At 47.3% G+C, this 22,429-nt stretch overlaps 1 long non-coding RNA gene across 1 annotated transcript in view; it reads right to left on the reverse strand.

The window, feature by feature from the left end:
- Positions 1-1,369: 1,369 nt before the first annotated feature.
- LOC135063808 (uncharacterized) overlaps positions 1,370-22,429 on the reverse strand; it is a 74,027-nt gene continuing 52,967 nt past the window's right edge. Inside the window, exon 2 of the long non-coding RNA XR_010250137.1 lies at positions 1,370-1,681. This is a non-coding gene — a long non-coding RNA (uncharacterized LOC135063808). The remainder of the gene's footprint in view (positions 1,682-22,429) is intronic.

The following is a 22,429-nucleotide window of genomic DNA, read 5'->3' on the forward strand; positions in this document are numbered from 1 at the left end:
GACTGCGGCTGTATCTGCATACAAAATGCTACATTACAGTGTATTGCTGGAAATCACTGTAACGTAGCATTTTGTATGCAGCTACAGTCACAGTCGCACACAGAATATACACATGCCGCATATCATTTTAATCAGCAGAAGCTGCTTGTGCATTCTAGCCACATAGTAATGCAAATGAAACACATTTTCAGAAAAAAAGGCACCCAACGTTAGCAGAGCTGCCAGCTGACTCACGCCAGGCATCACCTTCTGCATGACGTATTGAGGCAAGATGTATGAGGACACATCTGTATCCAAGCAGAGGTCACAGTTTTAGCGGCCATGTGAGTGATGTGTGCGGGTGGGTTGGTTGTGCAGTAGTGTTCGGTATATGTGGAAGGGGCATTATGTGTGTGAATAAAGTTGCACTACTGTGTGGCATAATTTGAATTAGGGGTACTATTGTGTCGCCATGCCTCTTACCTAGCAAGAACACACCCCTTTTTGGACTGTGCCCCAAATGCCCAATGTTCCTATTTAAAATATAGGGGGCAGGAATACCAAAATTAGGACTGCTATGAGTGAGGGGTGATGGTGCTGGGAAAGGGGTGCAGGGTGAAAGAGGGAACTAGCGGCGTTGCTAGGGGGCACAAGCCAAAATCTTGCCTAGGGCATCATATTGGTTAGGGCCGGCTCTGGTGATAACAACGGACAAAATAGAAAGAAGAGAGACCCAGTGGCGCAGACGGATAAACTGAATAATAAAAACAATACAATTCCCTGTCCTTATGGAAAAAGTTCAATCCAGGCTTTTTCTTTCTCCTTTCAATGTTTCCACACCAGGAGAAGTACCTCAGGGGGAAGAAAGAATATCCTTAGTGCAACACTGTTTGGAATACTTGATCACACTTTTTAAATTTATGAGTTATGCACTCACATTTAGTATATGAATAAAAGGCTCATCATCCTCAATATTGCTTGCTTTCCTTCACCGCAGTATATAAAACTCGGAAAGAAAATATATTTAGTGCAACACTGTTTTCTTAAAAGCAAAAGAATTTATTACAGAATAGCACTCACAATTTTTAAAAGAAAATAGAGCATATAGGACCTCCTTAGAGGACAGAAGTGACTCTCACAAACAGAGGGAATCGGATCCAGCCGGTCCAGCTGCAGCAAGATGTCAGTGTCCCCACGATGTTTCCTAGGATAGGTCCAAAAAGTCCAAGAATCCACCAGCTTTACGCGTTTCGGACACTCTGGTCCTTCGTCAGAAGCATTGGTGGCATGTAGTCCTGAAGGGCTTTTTATACCCTAAACTAATCCAATTAGACCACCCCCACCCCACCTGGAAATGGGCGCCAAACAATATTCATCAACCAATAAGAAATAGAGGCAACAATCCTTTATTTTCTATTACATTACTTCCTGGTGATAGAGAACCACATCTGCGTGTCACCGCGAGTAGAGTTCCGGCGCACGGCTTCCGGTATTACCGGAAGTGACATCAGCGTATCAGCGCGTCTCTCATGACGATGTTTTGAACATCACTTCCGGTCATCGCGGGATGACAAATGCGTTCCACCGCGTTCCACTCGTGAATGCTTTGTGGTAGAAAGACTCGCATTGAAGTAGTAGATATCACCAGAATCACATAGTTGTGTTTCGAAAACGGCACATATTATCGTGGGGTGGAGGTGATCTAAAATAAAACAGTACATACAAATCAATTAAAAATTAAAAATTGAAGAGGAAGGAGGAGACATTCTAAATAGACAATGTCAAATAAAGACAACACTTAGAGGAAATGTTTCAATTCAAAGTCCCCGTTTAAACCTTTAGGGACAAGGGTTTTAAGAACATAGATCCACTTCATCTCCGCCTTAGATAGTCTAAGATCCATGTCCCTAGTTCTCCAATTATGTTGTATTGCTTGAATACCCCAAAAAGATTTAATATGACAAAGGACAACCATACAATACACAGAGAACACCTCACTGTGAATCATATATTGCACAAATATATTCTTCAAAACCAATATTCTTCCAAACCAGACTCCTCCAACAACAGTATATATATTGCAGAAACCACCATTGCTACCTCTATTGTGCATGATAAATGTTATATGAGTGCTACAAAAAACTTTTCATTATGAATTCCAGTGGTAAAAAGCACAGACCAAACTAAAGAAAGTATGTTTTTCACCTGCTTAGATAACTTCAGGGCAATTACCTAATTTCTTGAAATCAATGACCCAAGCGGCACTATAGCCAGGACAGCAGAAGTCGGGGACAGCAGCCTGCTCGTGGAGAGCATACTTCAAGTGCTGATAATAAAAAACTCTTCCTTTTGTATAATAGCATGAATAGAGGTTCCTGCCTAATAGCCACCAGGACCACAGGATCTAATTTGTTTGCTAGTCCCAAGGAATTTGAGGTCTGCTTTATATAGATTTTCTCCTATACAGGAGTGGTCTGATTTAATTCACGGGGAATGAAGGTTTAGTGTATGAGCCACAAGCAATTGAGTGGGTCTGCTTTGCATGCTAGCTACCATCATTGGGCCTAACTCAGACCTGATCGGTGCTGTGCGTTTTTGCACAGCGCATGCCAGACAGCCGTCTCAGCCCTGCGATCGCCTCTGCCTGATTGACAGGCAGAGGCGTTCGCTGGCCGGGAAGGGACGGGCCGGCGTCGTTTGGCTGTCATTTTAGGGGTGTGGTCCAGGCAACGCAGGAGAGCCCAGACCATGCAGGGGGCGGCCGCAGCGGCTGCATGACGTCACATGCAGCCTCTGTGACCCTCACAGCGACGAGTAGCTCCCTGCCAGCGCGCAGGAGCTGCGCTGGTAGGGAGCTACTCTTCAGTACAAAAGCATCGCCGCTGTGCAATGCTTTTGATACTAGTCATTTGGAATGGGGGAAATTTCTCTATATACTAGCAAGTGACAGTGTAAAGTAAATACAAAAACATTCTTGAAATATAGCTAATATGACCAGAGTCTAAAATCAGTATATACACAGTAAGTGCAAGGCCAAACATAGCAATGTTAATTACATAACTGTAAGCCTTACTCCATGACCAAGGTTCAGTGATCGCACTGAGCCAAAACAAAAAGTGGGTCCCAGGAACCCCAACCTTTTAAAAATTGGGGTCCTACCTGTCCTTTTCTGGGTCCCATTGGAATGAATATTCTTATTAATCTTATTAATTATTCAAATATAAAAACAAGGACATGATGTGGACACTACTAAAGTGTTGGAAAGGGGTGACAATGCTGCTGGGCTGTGTAGTATACATGACACTTGCACCAAAGCTGTAACTAGACATTTTGGTGCCTCCCTACCACACATAAAGAATACAGTGCGTGCCGAGAGCGAGAGTTAGTGAGGTAGAGATAAAGATAGTCAAGAAGACAGATAGGGGAGAGAGAGGGTGTCAGTGAGGGGGCGAGAGAGACAGGGAGAGTCAGGAAGACAGAGAGGGTGTCAGTGAGGTGGAGAGAGAGAGGGAGAGTCAGGAAAACAGGGGGAGGAGGACCAAGTGGGGGAGGGAGGGGGTGAGACAGAGTGTCAGTGAGGGGGGAGAGAGATGAATAAAGCTGTATAAACAATACCTATTGGGCTACAGCAACAGCAGGTCACTGATATGTGCAGGTGCTTCACAATGCTAGGCTCCGCCCCCTTCCTCATGCACCCGCGAATCGCGACATTATATCCACGAGATGGAGGCAGTCTCCGTCTCAAAGACAAACTCCCTCCTGTGATGCTGGGATTCAGAGCAGGCCAGGGTACAGGGGGGCCGTATCGGGGTCACTGTTTTCCGGCGTGTAGGGCCCCCCGGACGACAGCCGTCTGCTTTCCTATAATTCAGCTCTGCATTTAGTGCAGCAGCTCCATTCACCCTCCCTCCTCCTGCTCCGATGCTGCAGCAATGGCCACTGACAGGGTCAGTCCGTCTGAGCCCAGTGTGACACATGTAGGCGCCTGCTCACTTCTAAAAACCCACCCTCCAGCACATACACAGCAACCAGCTCTCACCTCTCCTCCCGCACAGCACACACACAGTCACCGGCACTCACCTCCGCCCATACCTCCAGCACACACAGTCACCGGCGCACACACAGCAGCACATACGGTACATGCACCTGCCAGCCGTTGGATCCCCCTTAAATGCAGCCACAGCAGAGATGCACCATCTTCCGCAGTCTCCCTGGGAGTCTTGCACACTGTTTCAGGGAGCTGCCCCATCATGCCAGGACCCACCTCCTCTATTTAAAGGCACAGGAACACTCTGATTTGCTGCTGCGGAGTGCGTCCCTGGGGACCCTCCCATTTTAGATAAGTGAGTCCCCGGACCTCAAAAGCAGGTAATATACGCGCTATAGCATGTTTTTGCGATCACTGAGATTGCTGTCTTGTTTGTAGGGATAGCCATTGACCACTGATGATTAATCAAAGCTGGGCATACATTCTGAAATTATATGGCAGACTAGCTGTCCAATCTGGCTGGTTGCAATGAAAATCTGGTAATTTATGGGAGCAAATGACAATTGACCATTTGCTCCCAAACACTGAAAAACACACAAACAGTCATTCAGAAAAAAATTTTAGATTATAATCTTAACCAACATGTCGGACGACCATTTTTATGGCTGTTTTACAGTATTTGAGAGCAAATGATTGGTTGTCATTTGCTCCCATATATTACCAGATTTTTATTCCAACCAGCCACATTGGACAGCTGGTTTGCCAGATAAGTGCATAGGCAGTGATGGGGAACCTTTGGCACTCCAGCTGTTGTTGAACTACACATCCCAACATGCCCTGCTGCAGTCTTGCTATTTGGCCATGCTAAAACTGTAGCAGGGCATGCTGGGAGGTTTAGTTCAACAACAGCTGGAGTGCCAAAGGTTCCCCATCACTGGCATAGTGTATGCCCAGCTTTAGTTGTGACGTGGGGCCTTCAGGACTCGGATTTGTTTTTACAGCACATCCCACAGATGTATAGCACCTGCAAGGGAATGTGGTTTTGGGTGGTGACTTGTGTGCAGGAGAGGTTGGGACTACCTGCTTAACTGCTGTCTGCAGGGAGACACTACCATAATGTCTATGCAGAGCCACCTGACACTACTGCTGGGTGGATCTGCAGCTATGCTTACCTGCTGTTACTGAGGCGGCTGAGGGCAAATGTGAAGGAGGGAGGCAAATAATATTGTTCCCAGGGGCAGCCTGACCCCTAAATCCACCACTGGATTAAATTTTGATGAATGTAAAGCTATCTTTTGGGCTGCCCCTGATAGACTGCATACTTTCTCGCCCTCCAGTTCTAAGTTTTGCTGGAGAAACTGTGGAGAAGTGGAACATATTTTCTCTTACGTTCTAGGGGATACTGAGAATCCATTTAGTACCATGGTGTATAAACGGGTCCATTAGGAGCCATGGGCACTTTAAGAAATTGATAGTGTGCGTTGGATTCTCCCTCTATGCCCTTCCTACCAGACGGAGGAGCCGGGCACATCTCTGGAAGCTCCTGAAGAGTTTTCTGCTTTTTCTGTGTTTGTTATTTTAAGGCAAGACTGGATGGCACCAGCCTGCCTGCTTCGTGGGACTTAGAGAGGGTACGGCCCAACTTCTCTCAGGGATAATGGTCCCATTCCCCATTAACAGGACACTAGCTCCTGAGGGAACTATTCGCAAGCCCCACCATGGCGAGCGTACATTCCCGCAGCACGCCGCCACCCCTAACAGAGCCAGAAGAATGAAGAGTGGTTAGTACTAAGCCAGCATCCCGGTTAGCGGGTCACCAGCCATTATGGCGGCATTTGAGGTCCATACTATACGCCTCTTCCAACCAGTCCATCTTAGAGTAGCTGTCATTTACCGCCCCCTCCTGGCGTTGCTTCCAAATTCATCGAAAACTTTGCTTCCTGGCTTCCTCACTTCCTCTCTTCTGACATTCCTTCCATTATCCTAGGCGAATTCAACATCCCTATTGACATCCCCACACAATCGCCTGCCTCTAAACTCCTTAACCTCACCTCTTCACTTGGTCTCTCCCAGTGGACCTCCTCACCCTCCCATGTGAATGGGAGCTCACTGGATCTGGTCTTCACTCACTGCTGTGATATTTCAGATTTTTCAAATTCCCCATTTCCCCTCTCTGACCACCACCTGCTCTCCTTTAACCTATCTCTCTCGACTTCCCCATCTCTACCTCCCAAGGCTACCATCACTAAGCGTAACATTGAGGCTATTGACACCACATTCCTTTCCTCCCTGTTTGACTCGCTTCTCTCTCCTATTCTCTCTCTCTCATGCCCTGAACAAGCCACTTCCATATACAATGCATCCCTTACTTCTGCTCTTGACTCTGTTGCTCCACCAACCACTATTCACCCTCGCAAATTAACACCTCAACCCTGGCACATCAAATGCACCAGATATCTACAAAAATGCTCACGTACTGCTGAGCTACACTGGAGGAAATCACGCTCTAAGGCAGACTTCCTCCATTTCAAACTTATGCTCTCATCCTTCAGTGCTGCCCTTTCTCTTGCTAACAGTCATACTTCAAGAACCTCATCTCCTCCCAGTCTTCCAACCCCCGGCGCCTCTTTGCCACTCTCAACTCACTCCTCTGCCCACCTCCACCTCGTCTCCCTTCCTCACTCTCTGCTCTTGACTTTGCCACTTACTTCACATCCAAAATTGACTCCATACGTAAGGACATCACATCACACCAGACCATCAGTAGCCAGCTTTCTCCCATCCCTTACCACCCCTCCCCATCCCTCCCACCTACTCTGACCTCTTTCTCCCATGCAACTGGAGAGGAAGTCATGGCCCTCATTCGTTCCTGTCCCCTCACCACCTCACCACTTGACCCTATCCCCTCCCGTCTCCTCCGCTACCTCTTTCCTTCTGCTTGTTCCCACCTTTCCTACCTTCTCAATCTCTCCCTCTCATCAGGCACTGTCCCCTCTGCCTTCAAGCATGCACTCATCTCTCCTATTCTTAAAAAACCTACCCTTGATCCAAACACTCTCTCCAACTACCGACCCATCTCTCTCCTCCCTTTTGCTTCCATACTCCTCGAGCGTATTGTCTACAACCGCCTTACTGCCTTTCTTTCCTCACACTCACTACTTGACCCATTCCAGTCTGGCTTCCGTCCTCTCCACTCCACTGAAACTGCCCTTACAAAAGTATGCAATGACCTCCATGCTGCTAAATCTAAGGGACACTACTCTCTACTTATTCTACTTGATCTCTCTGCTGCTTTTGACACTATGGACCATCCTCTCCTACTGCAAATCCTTCACTCCATTGGTCTGGGCGACACTGCCCTCTCTTGGCTGTCTTCCTACCTCTCTGACTGTTCATTCTCTGTCTCTTCTCATGACTCCACCTCCCCCGCACTTCCACTAACTGTAGGTGTACCCCAAGGTTCTGTCCTTGGTCCTCTCCTCTTCTCTCTCTATACGTCCTCACTAGGTAAGATCATTAGTTCTTTTGGTTTCCAATATCATCTCTATGCTGATGACACCCAAATCTATCTTTCCTCTCCAGACCTCTCCCCTGCTCTCCTCACTCGTATCTCCAATTGTCTCTCTGCTACCTCTTCCTGGATGTCCAAGCGCTTTCTTAAATTTAACATGTCTAAGACCGAACTGATCATCTTTCCTCCCTCCCGCATAACCTCACCTCCTACAATCTCATTATCTATTGATGGCACTACTATCTCCTCTAGCCCCCAAGTGCGCTGTCTTGGAGAAATCCTTGACTCCTCCCTCTCCTTCAAACCACACATTCAGCACCTCTCACAAACCTGCCGTTTTCATCTAAAAAATATTTCCAGGATCAGACCCTTTCTGACCCAGGATGCTACTAAGACTCTTATCCACTCACTGGTCATCTCCAGACTGGATTACTGTAATCTGCTCCTGACTGGCATTCCTGACAAACACCTCTCTCCACTCCAATCTATCCTCAATGCTGCTGCCCGGCTCATTTTCCTCACCAAATGCACTACGTCTACCTCTCCTCTCTTACTAGACCTTCACTGGCTCCCCTTCCCTTTCAGAATCCATTTCAAGCTTCTCACACTCGCTTACAAAGCCCTTACCAACTCCTCTCCCATCTACATCTCTGATCTTATCTCCCTTTACATTCCCACACGTCCTATTCGATCTGCTAATGCACGACGACTTTCCTGCCTATGGATCACCTCCTCCCACTCCTACCTCCAAGATTTTTCACGTGCTGCACAACTTCTCTGGAATTCCCTATCTCTCCCCCTCAGACTCTGCACCTCTCTACAAAACTTCAAACGGGCTCTCAAGACCCACTTCTTCACCAAACCCAGCCAAATCTCATTCTAACCCTCTGTTCTACACTCTCCATGTACCCCATCTGTGTCACCCCTGTCTGTCTACCCCTCCCCTTTAGAATGTAAGCTCTCATGAGCAGGGCCCTCTTCCCTCATGTGCTTATCCTTTCTTACTTTAATAATCTTCAACTGCATCAACTCCAGCAGTCTTCTGCCACCTGATACTTATTCCACTGTCATCTGCTGATGTAACTATGTTTATTTACCAGTCGCAGTATGGGTGACCGGCGGTCTCCTGACCGCCGGTCAGCTTACCGACGCCGGGATCCCGGCAGCATACCGACGCCGGGATCCCGGAGGGGAGGGGCGAGTGCAGCAAGCCCCTTGCGGGCTCGCTGTGCTTGCCACGCTGCGGGATCGGTGGCGACCTGCGGTCGCCACGGGTTCTATTCCCACTCTATGGGTGTCGTAGACACCCACGAGTGGAAATAGTCCCTGTTGGTCGGCATGCCGACCATCGGGACAGTGACCCGTCGGGCTGATGGAGGAGGTCATGTGACTGTCGGTCAGCTGACCGGCGGTCACATGAATACCACCCTTATTTACCCTGTACTTGTCCTATACTGTCATCAACTGTAAGTTGCTGTTTTCCTGTCTGATTATTCATGTACTCTGTAATTGGGCACTGCGGAACCCCTGTGGCGCCATATAAATAAAGGATAATAATAATAATAATAATAATAATAATAATAATGAGGGTACGGAGACGTACGGCTTCTAAATGGGGCGGACTGCATCTCCCGCTGTGTATGGACACAGACGCTGAACAGCGGACACAGTACCCAGACTGGCAACATAGCCATAAAAGGAGTCTGTCTCCATTTTATGCACAACACAGATACAGCCAGTATAAAAAAGTGCGGGAAGACCGCGCGTCATTCAAGGGCGGGGCTTCACTATGAGCGGACCCAGCTGCTCACCAGCGCCAAACACAGTTGCTGACTGACAGGGACACGCAGCTCATCTGGATAGACTCCAGATTACCTCAGCGATACCAGGGGTTCATAGCAGGGGGGGAGCAATTGTTAGCGAACTAAGTCACTAATCTAGGTACTTAGCCTGCGACCCAGCTAAGCTTGGCATTAGCATTAAAGGCGCCGTGTGCTGGTTCCAATCTCCCTCTGTGTCTCCCTGGAAGGGCTTTTTGCAGGTTAATTGTGCATTTAACCTTTTCCTGTGTGTGTGTGTGTGTGTGTGTGTGTGTGCTGTCACTATACAGTATGTCAGGCAAGAGTGTGTTTCATGTAAAGAACAGTGTTCCTCTTCCCCAAGGGGTTCACTAGTGTGTACTCAATGTAGTGTCCCTTCCCAGGCTAGTGGGGCAGAACCAGCATGGCTGGATTCCATTAGGGGAATGATTTCCACAATCTCTACTATATTATCTCGGAATGAGAAAGAGACGCAATACTTAAGACAATCTATGACTGAGTTTATGAATATCATATCAGTCCCCAACAATTTGTCCGCAAAAACGCACTTTGGCCCATATCCTGCAGTCTGACTCGGATGATGAAGAGTCAGACATGGAGGAGGGTGAGGTGGACTCAGAGGTGGGGAAGGGTTCTCTGTCGCAGGGAATGAAAGCTCTTATAGAAGCTGTCAGAGATGTTCTGAATATCCCTCATAAGGTGACAGAGGAGAGTGAGGAATCTTATTTTAATATAAAAAATAAATCCTCAGCCCCTTTTCCTGTATCAAAGGAATTAAAACACCTGTTTGCAGAACCATGGGTTAATCCTGATAAGAAATTTCAAATCCCTAAATGGTTATTATCATCCTTTCCTTTTCCTCCTGAGGATAGGAAAAAATGGGAAAATCCACCAATAATGGATGCATCAGTATCCAGGCTCTCACAGAAAATCGTATTGCCTGTCCCAGATGCAGCTTCCCTGAAAGACGCGGCTGACCGCAAGGTTGAGACTACGCTCAAATCTTTATATACAGCTGTGGAAGTGGCCCAGAGACCCACTACAGCATGTGAGTGGATTACGCAAGCCATTGCTAGAAGGTCAGGTAACCTAGTTGAGGGGTTAGTTACCTTACCTCAAGGGGAAATTGTTTTGCTCCTGCAACATATACAGGACTCTACGAACTTTATGGTGGTAGCCATAAAAGAAATAGGTTTGCTTAATGCACGTACTATAGCTATGGCAGTGTCTGCACGCAGGGGTCTATGGCTATGCCAGTGGACTGCTGATGCAGACTCCAGGAAAGGCGTGGAAGGCCTACCTTTCACAGGGGAGACCTTATTTGGAGATCAACTAGACAAATTGATCTCCAAAGCTATTGCTGGTAAGTCCACATAACTTCCTTCTGCAGCTCCCCCAGCTAGGAAGGCATACCCAGGACCCAATTTACAGTCCTTTCGGACGTCCAAGTTTAGGGGCAAGCTCAGAGGTTCTTCTACTGCCACCAGAGGCGCTAGAGGTAAACCACTGCCGGTTCACAGGAACAGGGCTCAAGCTCTGCTTCCTCAAAACCTTAAGCATGATGGTGGACTGAGATGCCTGGAAGACTGGCAGGTGGAAACCCGGCTAAAATTCTTCAGTCACATCTGGACAACATTGTGCCAGGATCCCTGGGTCATAAATCTTATTTCCCAGGGCTACAGACTGGAGTTCCAGGAGCTCCCACCTCAAATATTCTTCAAATCAGGCTTACCGGTTTCACAAGAGGCAAGCATAACTTTACAGAATGCCTTTAAAAAACTGGTACAGACCCAGGTCATTGTTCCAGTTCCACCTCATCTGCAAAACCAAGTGATGTTGCCCATAGCAACCAATCAGATTATATATATTATCTGCTAGAAGCAGATAGATAAATGGTAAGCAGAATCTGATTGGTTGCCATGGGCAACATCACCAGTTCTAAAAATCTCCCACCTTAGTAAATTTACCCCAAGGTGTACTATTCCAACTTGTTTGTAGTACCGAAAACGGATGTTCAGTGAGGCCGATTCTGAATCTCAAGTTGTTGAACCTGTACTTACGAGGGTTCAAATTCCAGATGGAGTCTCTGGGAGCGGTGATCTCAGGTATGGAGGAGGGGGAATTTCTAGTGGATATCAAGGATGCGTACCTTCACATTCCGATCTGGACGCCTCACCAGGCTTATCTACGATTTGCACTGCAGGACTGTCACTACGAGTTCCAGGCCCTGCCATTTGGTCTCTCCACAGCACCGAGAGTGTTCACCAAAGTGATGGCAGAGATGATGTGTCTACTCCGCAAACAGGGAGTGAACATAATTCCGTACCTGGACGATCTTCTGATAAAGGCACCGTCCATGGAGTGGTTGTTGGACAGCATTGGCCTCTCAACCAGACTACTCCTGGATCACAGGTGGATTCTGAACCTACAAAAATTTTACCTGGAACCGACACAGAGGCTTCCTTTCCTGGGAATGATACTTGACACAGAGTCTCAGAGAGTGTTCCTTCCCTTGGAAAAGGCTATGGTAATCCAGTCGATGGTTCGGGCTGTCCTGAAGCCAACACGGATCTTGGTGCATCTGTGCATTCATCTTCTGGTGAAAATGGTGGCATCTTACGAGGCGCTTCAGTCTGGAAGGTTTCATGCGAGGCCCTCCCAACTAGATCTATTGGACAAATGGTCCAGATCGCATCTTCACATGCACCAGAAAATCCGTCTGTCACAAAGAGCCAGGATCTCCCTTCTGTGGTAGCTACAGACTTCTCACCTCGTCGAGGGTTGGTGGTTCGGGATCCAGAATTGGATTTTGCTAACCACAGACGCTAGCCTCAGAGGTTGGGGAGCAGTCACCCAGGAGTTGCAGTTTCAGGGAAGATGGTCAAGACAGGAAGTCATCCTTCCAATACACATCCTGGAACTCAGGGCTATCTACAACGCCCTTCTGCAGGCCTCATCTCTACTTCAGAATCAGGCCATTCAAGTCCAGTCGGACAATGTGTCGGTGGCAATGTACATAAACCGACAAGGCGGAACGAAAAACAGAGCAGCAATGTCAGAAGTGTGAAGAATTCTCTTCTGGGCGGAAAAACACGCCGTGGCTTTGTCCGCGGTCTTCATTCCAGGAATAGACATCTGGGAAACAGACTTCCTCAGCAGACACGACCTGCACCCGGGGGAGTGGGGCCTTCACCCGGAGGTGTTCCAGTGGTTAGCATGTCGGTGGGGATATCCACAAATCGACATGATGGCCTCTCGACTCAACAAGAAGCTCAAGCGGTATTGTTCCAAGTCGAGGGACCCACAAGGAGTGGCGATAGACACTCTGACAACTCCGTGGGTCTACCAGCTGGTGTACGTGTTTCCTCCACTTCTTCTGATTCCAAGAATTTTAAAAGAATAAAAAGGGAAAAGGTTCAAGCAATCCTCATTGCTCTGGAATGGCCACGAAGGGCCTGGTAGGTAGATCTTCTCAAGATGCTGCTCAAAGATCCGTGGCCTCTACCTCTTCGCGAGGATCTTCTGCAATAGGGACCATTCGTCTATCAAAACTTACCGCGGCTCTGTTTAATGGCATGAAAGTTGAACGGCTGATTCTAGCCAGGATAGGGATTCCTGACAGGGTCATCCCGACTATGATCCAAGACAGGAAGGGGGTAACGTCTAAACATTATAACCGTATCTGGGGGAAATATGTCTCTTGGTGTGAGAGCAGACAATATTCTGCAGTGGAATTTGCTCTGGGACGTTTCCTGCTTTTTCTGCAGTCGGGAGTGGATGTGGGCCTACGTCTAGGCTCCACAAAAGTCCAGATTTCAGCCTTGTCTATTTTCTTTCTGAAAAAATTGGCATCTCTCCCTGCGGTCCAGATGTTCTTGAAAGGTATTTTGCACATCCAACCTCCCTTTGTGCCTCCCACGGCACCTTGGGATCTCAATTTGATGCTGCAGTTCCTCCAATTGGACTGGTTTGAACCATTACAGGATGTTGACGTAAAGTATCTTACGTGAAAGACAATCACACTGATGGCCTTGGCTTCAGCAAGACGTGTGTCGGAACTAGGAGCGTTGTCTCACAAGAGCCCTTACTTTATTTTCCATGTGGACAGAGCTGAAATCAGAACTCATCAGCAATTTCTTCCTAAGGTGGTGTCTGCGTTTCATATCAACCAACCTATTGTGGTTCCGTTTGTTACAGACACTTCTGCTACTTTAAAGTCTTTGGATGTTGTGAGGGCTTTGAAGGTGTATGTAAAGAGAACAACTCGTCACAGGAAATCGGACTTGCTGTGCATTGTGTCCTGCTTCAAAGCAGTCTATTGCATACTGGATCAGGCTGACTATCCAGCATGCTTATTCCATGGAAGGCTTGCCGGTTCCAAAATCTGTACAGGCCCACTCTACTAGGTCAGTGGGTTCTTCTTGGGTGGCTGCCCGAGGTGTCTCAACTTTACAGCTCTGACGAGCAGCTACTTGGTCAGGTTCGAACACGTTTGCTAAGTATTACAAGTTTGATACTTTGGCCTCTGAGGACCTTCAGTTTGGTCAATCTGTTCTGCAGAAACCTCAGCACTCTCCCACCCGATTTGGGAGCTTTGGTACTTCCCCATGGTACTAAATGGATTCCCAGTATCCCGTAGGACGTAAGAGAAAATAGGATTTTAATTACCTACCGGTAAATCCTTTTCTCGTAGTCCGTAGGGGATACTGGGAATCCATTTAGTACCATGGGGTATAGATGGGTCCACTAGGAGCCATGGGCACTTTAAGAAATTGATAGTGTGCGCTGACTCCTCCATCTACGCCCCTCCTATCAGTCTTAGTCTAGGAAACTGTGCCTGAGGAGACGGAAATACTTTGAGAGAAGGATAGATAAGGAAAGTGGTGAGATTATGAACCAGCACATACAGAACAAGAGGAAATGTCATGACTGAGGGCTGAGGCTGACCCGAGGATGCCTCAGTTGTAGGGGCTGAAGTGTAGGAACACTTGGAAGGCTGTATTGGGTTCTTAGACAAGCAGACTACTTCTGGAACAAATGCCCGAAGGCGTGACCAAGACAACTTTGTAAAAAGTTAAAGAGTTTTATTATTGCTCAGCAGTGTTAGGTAACGATACAATGTAAACTGTAGAGACTGGTGCTATGCCAAACAGGATTAATTCTTGTAATACTTGAGTAGTAATTTGACACCAGTGTGATGGAAAGTCTATTGCAGAAACACTGGTGAAGCTGGAGATGTACAACAGAACAACAATGATGACTTGAGATTGGTGTTAGAAAACTGGTGGTGAATTGAGTATCGATGAAAGGCACCGATAGTGACTTGAGATCGATGATAAGGCACCGATGGTGACTTGAGATTGATGATGAGGCACCGATGGTGACTTGAGATTGATGATAAGGCACCGATGGTGATTTGAGGTCGATGAGAGACACTGATGGTGAGTTGAAATTGGTGATGGGACACCAGTGACAACTTGAGATCGGCGATAGGACACCGATGGTGACTTGAGATCGATGTTAGGACACCGCTGGAAGCTGACAGCTAGAAGCTGGTACTGGATCACTGCCAATTGCTGGTCACAATACTGGTACACTTGCAAAGTAAGGCTAAACCGCCAGATGGTAGCTGGTGCGGGTCTCTAGTGGAGCTGAACTCAGGAGCTGGAATACCTGGAACAATAGCTGAATAACCACAACAGAGGAGACATGTAACACAGGGTTTGACAACCAAAGCACTGCCATCTTTCCAGCCCAGGAACAGGATATTTATACCTGCTGGGAAGCAGGGATTGGCTGGCTAAATTAAGCAGAGTCCAGAGTGCAGCGGATAGGATGAAGTAACCACATGTGACTGGAAAAACATGGCTGCGCCCATGTTAAACTTTGGAGGGAAAGTGTGTTTGGTAATTCCATGTGGGGACAACAGCAATGGCGGCGGAGGCCGCGGAGAACGGAAGACGCCAGACTGAACATCATCACACACGGCAATGGCAACAGAAGCCGCGGGGAGCTGAAGCGCCATTCCGGCATGTTACACATATGGAATGATGGTAATGGCAGCGGAGGGCTGGAGGCACCATGCTTAGTGTTAACTTGTGAAGCTGTTGTAATAGTGCAGTGGGATCACAGGGAGATGATATGAAGTGGAGAGATCAGCACACCACACGCTGGGAAGGCAGACAGGATCCCACCATGGAATGCTTGGCCAGCCTCATGAGACACTTAGACGGTAAGTAATGATGACCAGTTACCCGGATCGTGACAGCACCCCCCCTTTAGGAGTGGCCCCAGGACACTTCTTAGGCTTGAGAGGAAATCTGGTGTTGAAATCCCAGACCAATTTCGGAGCATGGACATCCAATGCATTAGTCCAGGAACGTTCCTCAGGGCCATAGCCTTTCCAATCAATCAGGTACTGGAGATGACCATACCGAAAAAACGTGAATCCAGAATCTTAGCGTCTTCATACTCAACACCACGTTGAGTCTGACCTTTGGGTGCAGTTGGAAGCACAGAATGAAAACGGTTCAGAATTACTGGTTTAAGGAGAGAAATATGAAATGTCCTTGAAATCTTCAGGAATGAAGGTAACTTGAGTTTATAGGCAAATGGATTGACAACTTGCTCAATCTGGAAAGGACCAATATAGCAAGGAACAAACTTCATACTCTGAACTTTCAATCTTAAATTTCTAGTGGACAGCCAGACACGATCACCAGGCTTAAGAGCAGGAATTGCTCTAAGTTTCTTATCCGCAAACTTCTTGTACCTTGTGGATGCTTTTAACAGGGCTGCCCAAACATTCTTCCAATATTTGGAAAACTGATGTTGCCGATCAACTTCCCTCCCTCCTGCATAACCTCACCTCCTACAATCTCATTATCTGTTGATGGCACTACTATCTCCTCTAGCCCCCAAGTGCGCTGTCTAGGAATAATCCTTGACTCCTCCCTCTCCTTCAAACTACACAAACCTGCCGTTTTCATCTAAAAAATATTTCCAGGATCAGACCCTTTCTGACCCAGGATGCTACTAAGACTCTTATCCACTCACTGGTCATCTCCAGACTGGACTACTGTAATCTCTTCCTGACTGGCATTCCTGACAAACACCTCTCTCCCCTCCAATCTATCCTCAATGCTGCTGCCTGGCTCATTTTCCTCATTAAACGCACTACGTCTACCTCTCCTCTCTTACTAGACCTTCACTGGCTCCCCTTCCCTTTCAGAATCCATTTCAAGCTTCTCACACTCGCTTACAAAGCCCTCACCCACTCCTCTCCCATCTACATCTCTGATCTTATCTCCCTTTACACTCCCACCCGTCCTCTTCGCTCTGCTAATGCACAACGACTCTACTGCCTATGGATTACTTCCTCCCACTCCTACCTCCAAGATTTTTCCCGTGCTGCACCACTTCTGTGGAATTCCCTACCTCTCCCCCTCAGACTCTCCACCTCTCTACAAAGCTTCAAACGGGCTCTCAAGACCCACTTCTTCACCAAACCCAGCCAAATCTCATCCTAACCCTCTGTTCCACGTTCTCTATGTACCCCATCTGTGTCACCCCTATCTGTCTACCCCTTCCCTTTAGATTGTAAGCTCTCACGAGCAGGGCCCTCTTCCCTCATGTGCTTATCCTTTGTCTTACTTTAGTAATCTTCAACTGTACCACATCCAGCAGTCTTCTGCCACCTGATACTTATTCCAGTGTCACCTGCTGATGTAACTATGTTTATTTACCCTGTACTTGTCCTAACTGTAAGTTGCTGTTTTCCTGTTTGATTATTTATGTACTCTGTAATTGGGCACTGCAGAACCCTTGTGACGCCATATAAATAAAGGATAATAATAATAATAATAATAATGTTGCAGGAAGCGGTTGAAATTCTAGAACCTTTGGATGAAACCCGTAATTGGTGAAGAATGGCGTAGAAGAAGATGAAGAATGGTACTGATTGTTGTGACAGAATTCAGCCCATGGAAGATGAACCCAGTCGTCTTGAGAAGAGGATACATAAATTCGGAGGAAGGCCTCCAAATCCTGATTCACCCTCTCTGTTTGACCATTAGTTTGGGGGTAATAAGCAGTGGAGAATTTTATGTTGACTTAGAGTGCCAAACACAGACTTCGCCAGAATTTGGCTACAAATTGAACCCCACAGTCAGAAATTATCTCTTCGGGGAGGCCATGTAGTCTGAAGATCTCCTGAATGAAGACTTGAGCCAACTTGGAAGCTGACGGAAGACTGGTAAGATGAATGAAATGAGCCATCTTGGAGAACCGGTCAACTACCACCCAGATGGTATTGTATTTGTTACACTCTGGAAGATCTGTAATAAAGTCCACTGATATTTGGGTCCAAGGACGGTATGGAACAGACAAAGGAACCAGTGGCCCAGCGGGCGACTGACGAGGTACCTTGTGTTGGGCACACTTAGGACAAGACGCAATAAATTCAGTAACGTCCTTTTTAGGGTCGGCCACCAGTAAGATCTGGAAACAAATTCTAAGGTCTTCTGAATACCCGCATGTCCGGCAAAACGTGATGAATGTGCCCATAGCAAGAGCTTCCTTCTGAGAGCCGGTTTTACAAAGCTTTTCCCTCGCGGAGGCATAGAGTCCATCCTCACTGCGGAGAATGCCACTGGATCAATAATAAGATGCTTGTCAGTCGATTCAGACTCATTTTCTTGCTCCCAGGAGCGGGAAAGGGCATCAGCCTTACGATTCTGTGACCCTGGACAAAACTGAAGTTTGAAGTCAAACCTGGAAAAGGATAGTGCCCATCGAGCTTGAAGAGGATTAAGACATTGAGCTACTTTTAAATACAGAAGGTTCTTATGGTCCGTCAAGATAATAATACTATGGGAAGCTCTCTCCAGCAAATATCTCCACTCTTCTAAGGCGAGTTTTATAGCCAAAAGTTCTTGGTTGCCAATGGCATAATTGCACTCAGCAGGAAAGAACTTTCATGAGAAGAAGCCACAAGGGTGTAAGTGCCCTTCCTCGGCTCTCTGAGACAAGACTGCGCCCACTCCAACGGACGAGGCATCCACCTCAAGGGTGAAAGGTAAGCTGGTATCTGGTTGTTTCAGAACTGGAACGGAGATAAACTGTGCTTCAGAAGATGGGAAGCTTGCGTAGCTTCTTCCGTCCACTTAGGATGATTGGCACCATTTTTGGTAAGAGCAGTGACTGGTGCCACAATAGTAGAAAAGTTCCGAATAAACTTCCTGTAGTAATTGGCGAATCCTAGGAATCTCTGAATACCCTTGAGCGTTGTGGGTATCGGCCAATCACGGATTGCTTGGAGTTTCTCAGGGTCCATCTCTAGTCCGGAACCGGATACAATGTAACCTAGAAACGGAATGGATTTGACCTCAAAGACACACTTCTCCAACTTGCAGTACAACTGGTTGGCACAGAGACGGGACAGAACCTCCTTGACCCAGAAGCGATGTTTCTCTAAATCATTGGCGAAGATGAGAATATCATCGAGGTAGACAACAAAGTGTCGGTAGAGAAGATCTCGGAAGGTCTCATTGACAAAGTGTTGAAACACAGCTGGAGCGTTACTGAGTCCAAAAGGCATGACGAGGTACTCGTAATGTCCGTCACGGGTGTTAAATGTGGTCTTCCACTCGTCGCCTTTCCGGATACGGATGAGATTGTATGCACCCCTCAGATCTAATTTAGAGAAAATGGTGGCTCCACTGACACGGTCAAACAATTCAGTAATAAGAGGAAGAGGATACCGATTCTTCACAGTAATGTCATTTAACCCACGGTAGTCAATACAGGGCCGCAGGCCACCATCTTTCTTCTTTACGAAGAAGAAGCCTGCTCCAGCTGGAGAAGAGGAAGGCCAGATAAAACCTTTAGCAAGGTTTTCTTTGATGTACTCTTCCATAGAGTGGGTTTCTGGTAATGACAACGGATATGTGCGTCCCCAAGGTGGAGTCTTCCCCAGAATGAGATCAACAGGGCAATCCCACTCCCTATGAGGGGGAAGAGTATCTGCAGAGGACTTGCTAAAGACATCTGAGAAGTCTTGGTATGGAGGAGGCGGAACATTAGAAGACATGGAAGAAGAAGTACTTTCTGAAGACAGGCCTTGTAGCAGGAAGGACTCCACACCAAGATATGTGTAGAAACCCAATCAATTTGAGGGTTTTGGAGACGAAGCCATGGAAGGCCTAAAACCACAGGATGTGTGGCCTTTGGAATCACCAGGAAAGAAATCAGTTCAGAGTGAAGAGCTCCTACTTTCATACAAATAGGCAGGGTCCTGGAGACAATGGGGTAAATTTACTAACATTCGTATTTTCCCGTTTCAGGTCAAAGTTCAATCACGAATGACATCGACAGTGTAAAATAGCAACTTTTTGAATTGATTACGTCTAATTTACTAAGCTGCCGTATTTAGCCTTTTTCGGGTTTTCCGATGTCGATGTCATTCGTTTTTTTTTCCTGTTTTTTACGGCAGTGATTAGCAAAACACTGCCGACTTTTTTACAATGAATCTCGGCCGGATCTGTGTGATCCGTGCTGGGGTTCATTTATTTTTTTTTTTTTTTAAATTAAACACTGTAAAATCCAAAAAAAAAATTGCGTGGGGTCCCCTCTCCTAAGCATAACCAGCCTCGGGCTCTTTGAGCCGATCCTGGTTGCAAAAATATGGGTAAAAAATTGACAGGGGTTCCCCCATATTTAAGCAACCAGCATCGGGCTCTGCGCCTGGTCCTGGTTCCAAAAAAACGGGGGACAAAAAAAGTAGGGGTCCCCCGTATTTTTAAAACCAGCACCGGGCTCCACTAGCTGGACAGATAATGCCACAGCCGGGGGTCACTTTTATATAGTGCCCTGCGGCCGTGGCATCAAAAATCCAACTAGTCACCCCTGGCCGGGGTACCCTGGGGGAGTGGGGACCCCTTCAATCAAGGGGTCCCCCCCCCAGCCACCCAAGGGCCAGGGGTGAAGCCCGAGGCTGTCCCCCCCCCATCCAATGGGCTGCGGATGGGGGGGCTGATAGCCTTTTGTGATAATGAAAAGATATTGTTTTTAGTAGCAGTACTACAAGGCCAAGCAAGCCTCCCCCGCATGCTGGTACTTGGAGAACCACAAGTACCAGCATGCGGCGGAAAAACGGGCCCGCTGGTACCTGTAGTACTACTACTAAAAAAATACCCAAAAAAAGACAAGACACACACACCGTGAAAGTAAAGATTTATTACATACATGCACACAAACATACATACATACTTACCTTATGTTCACACGAGGGTCTGTCCTCTTCTCCAGTAGAATCCAAGGGGTACCTGTTGAATAAATTCTACTCACCAGATCCCGGGTCCCAGGGTCCTCGGGGCAACCATTTGTAATCCAGGTACTTGAATAAAATAACAAAACGGAAAGCCGAGCCACGAACTGAAAGGGGCCCCATGTTTTCACATGGGACTCCTTTCCCCGAATGCCAGAAACCCACTCTGACTGATGTCTAAGTGGGTTTCTTCAGCCAATCAGGGAGCAATACGTTGTAGCACCCTCCTGATCGGCTGTGTGCTCCTGTACTGTCTGACAGGCGGCACACGGCAGTGTTACAATGTAGCGCCTATGCGCTCCATTGTAACCAATGGTGGGAACTTTCTGCCCTGCGGTTGACCTAAAGTGACGTCACCGCTGAGCAGAAAGTTCCCACCATTGGTTACAATGGAGCGCATAGGCGCTACATTGTAACACTGCCGTGTGCCGCCTGTCAGACAGTACAGGAGCACACAGCCGATCAGGAGGGTGCTACAACGTAGCGCTCCCTGATTGGCTGAAGAAACCCACTTAGACATCAGTCAGAGTGGGTTTCTGGCATTCGGGGAAAGGAGTCCCATGTGAAAACATGGGGCCCCTTTCAGTTCGTGGCTCGGCTTTCCGTTTTGTTATTTTATTCAAGTACCTGGATTACAAATGGTTGCCCCGAGGACCCTGGGACCCGGGATCTGGTGAGTAGAATTTATTCAACAGGTACCCCTTGGATTCTACTGGAGAAGAGGACAGACCCTCGTGTGAACATAAGGTAAGTATGTATGTATGTTTGTGTGCATGTATGTAATAAATCTTTACTTTCACGGTGTGTGTCTTGTCTTTTTTTGGGTATTTTTTTAGTAGTAGTACTACAGGTACCAGCGGGCCCGTTTTTCCGCCGCATGCTGGTACTTGTGGTTCTCCAAGTACCAGCATGCGGGGGAGGCTTGCTTGGCCTTGTAGTACTGCTACTAAAAACAATATCTTTTCATTATCACAAAAGGCTATCAGCCCCCCCATCCGCAGCCCATTGGATGGGGGGGGGGACAGCCTCGGGCTTCACCCCTGGCCCTTGGGTGGCTGGGGGGGTACCCCTTGATTGAAGGGGTCCCCACTCCCCCAGGGTACCCCGGCCAGGGGTGACTAGTTGGATTTTTGATGCCACGGCCGCAGGGCGCTATATAAAAGTGACCCCCGGCTGTGGCATTATCTGTCCAGCTAGTGGAGCCCGGTGCTGGTTTTAAAAATACGGGGGACCCCTACTCTTTTTGTCCCCCGTATTTCTGGAACCAGGACCAGGCGCAGAGCCCGATGCTGGTTGCTTAAATATGGGGGAACCCCTGTCAATTTTTTCACCATATTTCTGCAACCAGGATCGCCTCAAAGAGCCCGAGGCTGGTTATGCTTAGGAGGGGGGACCCCACGCAATTTTTTTTTAGAAAATAACCACTTTCCCACCCCTTCCCACTGATATACATGCACGGATCTCATGGATCCCTGCATGCCTATACAATCACGGATTAAAAAAGCAGGTCTGTTTTTTTTTAGCACTTTTTTACGAGTTGTAATTTTTCACGGCAGTGTTTTTTTTTTTTTTGCTTTGCACTTCTTAGTAAATTACCGAGATTCATACTTAAACAGCCGCGTTTTGACCGATGGTGTATTCATTTGTATTTTTTTTGTTGGACTTCCATAAAATTACGAATGCCCTCATCACTGCCGTGATTATTGCTTAGTAAATTACCGAGATGACACTTTGATGAAAAAACGGCATCTCGGTCAAAATCGGGACCTTAGTAAATATACCCCAATGACTGCATCGGAAATCCT

The sequence above is a fragment of the Pseudophryne corroboree genome, chromosome 1, assembly GCF_028390025.1.
Source record: "Pseudophryne corroboree isolate aPseCor3 chromosome 1, aPseCor3.hap2, whole genome shotgun sequence".
Lineage (NCBI taxonomy): Eukaryota > Metazoa > Chordata > Amphibia > Anura > Myobatrachidae > Pseudophryne > Pseudophryne corroboree.